The sequence below is a fragment of the Lupinus angustifolius genome, unplaced genomic scaffold, assembly GCF_001865875.1.
Source record: "Lupinus angustifolius cultivar Tanjil unplaced genomic scaffold, LupAngTanjil_v1.0 Scaffold_444, whole genome shotgun sequence".
In the NCBI taxonomy this organism is placed as follows: Eukaryota; Viridiplantae; Streptophyta; class Magnoliopsida; order Fabales; family Fabaceae; genus Lupinus; species Lupinus angustifolius.
The window spans coordinates 67563-73480 of record NW_017727840.1 but is presented as its reverse complement, the minus strand read 5'-3'; positions in this window follow the sequence as shown (position 1 = coordinate 73480).

The following is a 5918-nucleotide window of genomic DNA, read 5'->3' as shown; positions in this document are numbered from 1 at the left end:
ATTTTCATGGCACTTGTCTTGGTTAAATATGCTTTAAATTCAACATATAACTCATTTTTGAATAAAATTGACATTGTAAATAACCACACCTTTTCTCCAAGCCCTTGTGAATTTCAGGGACCAAGGTAATTAAAATCATCGGAAGAATGAGACAAAGCCAAGTCACAAGCCAACATGCACAAAGAGGCAAAGTGTAAGCAAGTGTAAACAAACAAGCACAAACTTGTTAGGCGTGTGTGTGATGACTAAGGTGCTTGAGCTTGAAGCAAGCTTGCCCTCTTGTGATGTAACCTATGTTGGGCGTGTTCAAACCTCATTCAAGCTTAACTTAGAGTCCAAGGAAAGGCAGTCATATGTGACAACACGCATGACACAAACAAGCTTACCCAAGTAGGAGGTATCACCATGCATGCAAGTCTAGAGGCTCGGGCTAGGCACGTAAGCTGCGTAGCTTAGACCACAATAGGCTGGGCCTAGCCTAGTGATGTGAATCCTTTTTAGAAGGTTCTTATACACGATCTGTCTTGGTTTATGTTGGCCAAGCTCACGGGTTTGTAAGCCCTTTTATGATTGAGTAAGTAGCGGAATTGATTAAGTAAAGATTAAAGAACATGGAATAGATTTGAGGTGAAAGGGCGCCCCGACAGTTGAGGTTTTGATAAGCCAAGGTGATGCTCGCCACAAGAACTTGGTTCTTGATAAGAAATTTTAATCTTGGTTCAACCAAGAAGGTTAGGAGAATGCACAATGCTCTCACAAAGAATAATCCTCAATTCAATAATGAATTATACTTAACTTAACTTGTCTATTTCATGAGTATCACACATATATATGTAGGCAATCCAAACTTCGCTTACATGAAAAGTAAAAGACAAGACATTAAAGTCCTAATTCATGGTCATCCAACATAGGATACCTTTTGACTCTTAAACTATTCCTACGCATGCCTAAATTCGGGTAACATGTGATTTATTAAATTCAAGAAGAAAATTAAAGATATTAATAACATAATGAAGAAGACATAGGATTCTTGTTGAGACTTGATAATCCACAACTTGTGGATTTGGATAGAATAAGATTCTTTGCCTCATTGATGCCACAGTTAAGACTTGAAGAAATAGTGAACTCTTGTCTGAACTCCAAGTTAAAGGCTCCATGGTTGAAGAGTGAATGTTGAGAACATAATATTCTCCTCCAAGTGAATTCCCACGGCTATAAATAACTCCAATTGAGCACATGGTGAAATATGAGTTAATTTTCCACTTAATTATGTCCCACAACCAAGAATTGATGAGCATAGGATGCCATCTTTAAGAGTAGAACTTCCCTCGGCCAATTGAAGTTTATTTGTGAGCAAATTAGCGTAGGATGCCATTGGGATGTTTTGTGTTCAACAAGCCGAGCCCCAACAGCTAGAATTTGGAGTTAATCCTCCATTAATGAGTACATTAAGGCTCTAAGATGTACTTCAAGTTTCCCAAAAACAACTCTTCTCCAACAGCTCTGAAAATAACATAGGATGTTATTTGGTCCTTTATGCTCAGTTGAATCAAGCCCCAACGGTCACGTAATGGTGTAAATCCACCATTATTGCCCTATTTAAGTCACCCACAGTCATATTCATTAATCCCACAACCATTTCCTCTCCAACATCTCTATTAGTCTTTTTTTATCTACCAAGAAACCCTAAACATAGTTAGAGTGTTGTTAGTTCAGTAAAATAAAGAGTTGGTCCAAGCATTAAGGTGGCAGTTACACTTTTAGGCTTGCTTAAGTCCCCACGAGCCAGTTTTAATTATAAACATTATTTAGGAGCAGGAATTGTAAATAAAACATAAACCAATATATGCTAAATGTAGGCCAAAGGTTGACCCATGCACTTATTAAAGAAATTAAAATTGACCCACACTAAGTGTTGGCTAGGCCTGACTCGGTCAGGAAAATGCCCAATGTCACACTTGACACGCTAGGGGTAGGCGCCTTGGTCAGAAATCCTGGCCATGCAAGATTGGCTTAGTGTCTGGCTCAACATTTGATGCACCAAGCTCCCTGCATAGGTCAGATGTGCAGGATGTGTATTAGCCTATGTCTCGGACAGATTTGGTGCATGATGCACCTACCCCGTGCCACGATCAGGTTTGGTGTTGTGCACTAGGCCTTGGCCTATGTCATGCATCTGACTTGGTCTATCCTTGGTTCGGTCAGAACCAAGTCCCGTTATGCAATTGAGCATCTTGGTACCCCTTGGGCTAACTTTGGCTCACCATCAAGGATCAACCCTATGAGTTGTCCTAGGGCGTTTTGTGCCCTTTTAGATCATGCCCTTGTCATTGGGCCACTCATGCCTTCAAGGCCATCATAATAAAGCTTGGTCTTAGTCGGTATTGCATCATTCGCTCCTTCATGAAAAGGTTTCAACCTCAAAATTGGTTCTCCATCACCTACATCAAAAGGAGACATATCAAGAACATTGATTGTATCACTTTTAGGACTATACTTACCTTGAAGCTCAAGCTTGTAAGCATTGTCATATGCTTTTTTTTGTTCTTGCTCCTTGGTGAATACAATCTAGTTAACCATACCATCCATTAACCCCATTTCAATACAAGTAAGCACGATTTTGGTCTCCCGGGGGTCCTCAACCCTCTTAACAACTCCAAGGTTCTGAAAAATTGTAGAGATAAAATTTGGCAAAACAATGTTAGTTGTGAATCAAAAAAGTGGTGGTGAGGGTTGTTTTGCAAGAACAACACTCTTCTCATCCACCTTTATCATAAGGAAAAGTGGTATTCCCTCTTTCTCCTTTTTTTTATTCTTTTGTGTTTCACTTTCTTTTGTTTTCCTCTCTTTTTCTTTTCTCTACATCTCTATTTTTTCTCAAGATCCTCTTATCCTTAATGACTTGTTCAAGAGTCAATGATGAAAGAATCACCCTCCTCATTTGGTGCATCAATGTGTACTTGTTGGTATGACCATCATGTGTTGCTCTTTTGTCATATTGCCATGGGCGACCTAGGAACAAATGACTAGCCCTCATATCCATAATATCACATAGTACTAAATCCTCATAGTTCCCAATTGAGAAAGAAACCTCAGCCTTCTTGTTCACAAGCATTTCTCACACCTCACTCAACCATTGTAACCGGTATGGAGTGGGATGTGCCTTAGTTTCAAGGTCAAGTTTGGACACTAATCTTGTACTAACCACATTTGTACAACTTCCACTATCAATAATAAAAAAGAAACTTTACCACCAAATAATATGCTTAGTGTGGCTTATCATGCCTAGTGCCACTACGCTAAGTGTAGTGGAGTTGATCTGAGGCTATTGCATGCTTAGCCCAATTTGTCCCTTCCCGGTCTAATTCATCCTTTTTCAACCTGAAATGCATATTGAAGCTTGAAAAATGGGATTAGTAAAATTTACCATCAAGATCACAACTATGATTACATAAAGTAAGTATTTAGAGTCAAAAAGTGCTAAATTAGCCTTATGAATTAAGGTGGTTTTGGCACTTAACAAATATTTACTCATGTTACATAGGAAGGTCAAATATGATCTACATCACTCACTTTCCTTCACATGGTTTGCATTATACTCAATATCACTTTTATAATCATTCTATAATAGGTAATGTTTAAATAATAAAATATATAACTACTCATGTAGGAATCCTAGTAACTATAGGTCAAAGAAACACATATACTATTATCACATTAAGAATCGTTTATGACACTCGTTTATCAATGTAACGTCCTCATGGTGGGTTAGTCTATCACATCATTACTTATAATAGTGTGAAGACTTAACATGTAATGTCCATGATTGGTGAAATTTAGATTATCAATCACTCACACACTAGTCTTAATATTGTCCTAATATTACTAATGACTAGTTGACATTCTACAAATTTATATTAATTCTATAGAAATTAATATTCTTTATAGAACTATTAAATTGAAATGCTTTTATTTATTAATAATAATAAGATGATACATATATGTTCGAAATATATTTATTCTAAGTGCATACAATTGTAATCTCCCACTAACACTATAGTAAATCCGACATATGCTTAATGCCTATTACTTTAATACGACTATCATGCTTATGTTGTGGAAGCAACAACCAATTGTTAATTTGAACTCTTCTAACCCAAAACGCCACCAATTAAATAGAACAAGTGATCCAACTGCGATTGTGAGTTATCTTTATCAGTTTAGAAACTAACAATATTGTAGCTCGTCTTCACCTCCATATACCAGGAAGGTGTCCTTAGTCCTTCCCGAGTACTTAAGGATATTCGTAATAGGAGCCTAGTGACTTGCATCAGGATCATATTGTTATCTACTCATCACACTTAATGCATATGAGATATCCCGTCGGGTACATAACAAGATATACATGATAGTTCCAATTGCCAAGATATATGGAATCTTATTCATGTTGTCTTTTTCTTCACTACTAGAGGGAGACTAAGCCATCTATAGGATTATGTCATGTGACATACGGAAAGATCCTTTCTTGGAATCTTTCAAGTTGAACTATTTTAACACTTTATTAGTGTATGTATTTTGACTTAGACCAAGCAACCTCATTGATCTATCTATATAGATCCTAATGCCCAATACATAGGTAGCTTCGCCAATGTTTTTCATGGAAAAACATTATCCTAACCAGGTTTTTACATACTAAATAATAAGAATGTTTTCCACTACGAAGTTTGCCATCCACATACAAAACGAAAAAAATGATTGTGCAGTCACAAACCCTTTTGTAAATGTAGGGTTCATCTTAATTTTTTATGAAATCAATTTTCTTTAGTAGCTTCACCAAAACAGAGATTCCAGCTTCTACAAGCCTTCTTTAATCCATAAATGGACCGATTAAGTTTACATACCATGTTGCCACCATCAGACTTGAGAAAACCATCAAAAAAAAGTTTTGTCATATACCCATCCTCAACAAGATTTCCATTAATGAAAATTGTCCTGACATCCATATCCCAAATTTCATAATCATAGTTTGTTGCTATAGCAAGCAAGATTCTAATATATTTAAGCACAACAAACATGTAAAAAGTTAGTCATAGTCTATACCATAAACTTGTTCGAAACCTTTAGCCACCAATCAAGCCTTGGAGGTATTTACATAACCTTAATATCAGTCTTATTTTGGAAGACTCACTTGCATCCAGTAAGCTTTATCATATTAGGTAGTTCAATCAACATCCATACCTTATTAGTGTACATGGAATCCATATCATACCACATGGATTCCAGCCGTTTCTTCGATTCTCGACATTGAATTGTCGCTGTGTTAGTTTGTTGGCTCATTCTGATCCACCAACATTACATCTCCTTCAAGAGTCACGGGAAAACCATATTTTACAAGTGAGGAATGCACTCTATCTGAACTATACAAGATTTGTACCACATGAGCTTACGAAGTCACAATTGTTTGTGACTCTTGCTCTTGTTTTATGAAAGGCTTTTTGCCACATTTTGATTCTTAAATTGCTTCAAGTTTTACTTTCCTCCCACATATTCCTTTAGAGATAAACTCTTTTTTTCAATGAATACAATAGTCCTGGTGACAATCGGTTTGCCTTCGGCTGGGTTGTAGAAATAATAACCCTTAGTATGCTTTGGGTAACTGATATGATCCTCAAAGAGCCTAATCTTGATCTTGGTGGTCTTGAAGGCATAAGTGGTCCTATGACTAGGGCTCGGGCAAAAAGGGCTCAAAATGCCCTTGGACAACTCATAATGTTGATCCATGATGGTGAGCCAAAAATAGCCCAAGGGGGTGTAAAGATGCTCACTAGCATCTTGGTCCATGGCTCTACCCGAGCCAAGGATGGACCAGGCCATGCGCAAGACTCAGGCCACGGGTCTGGGCAAGGCGCCAAAAATGG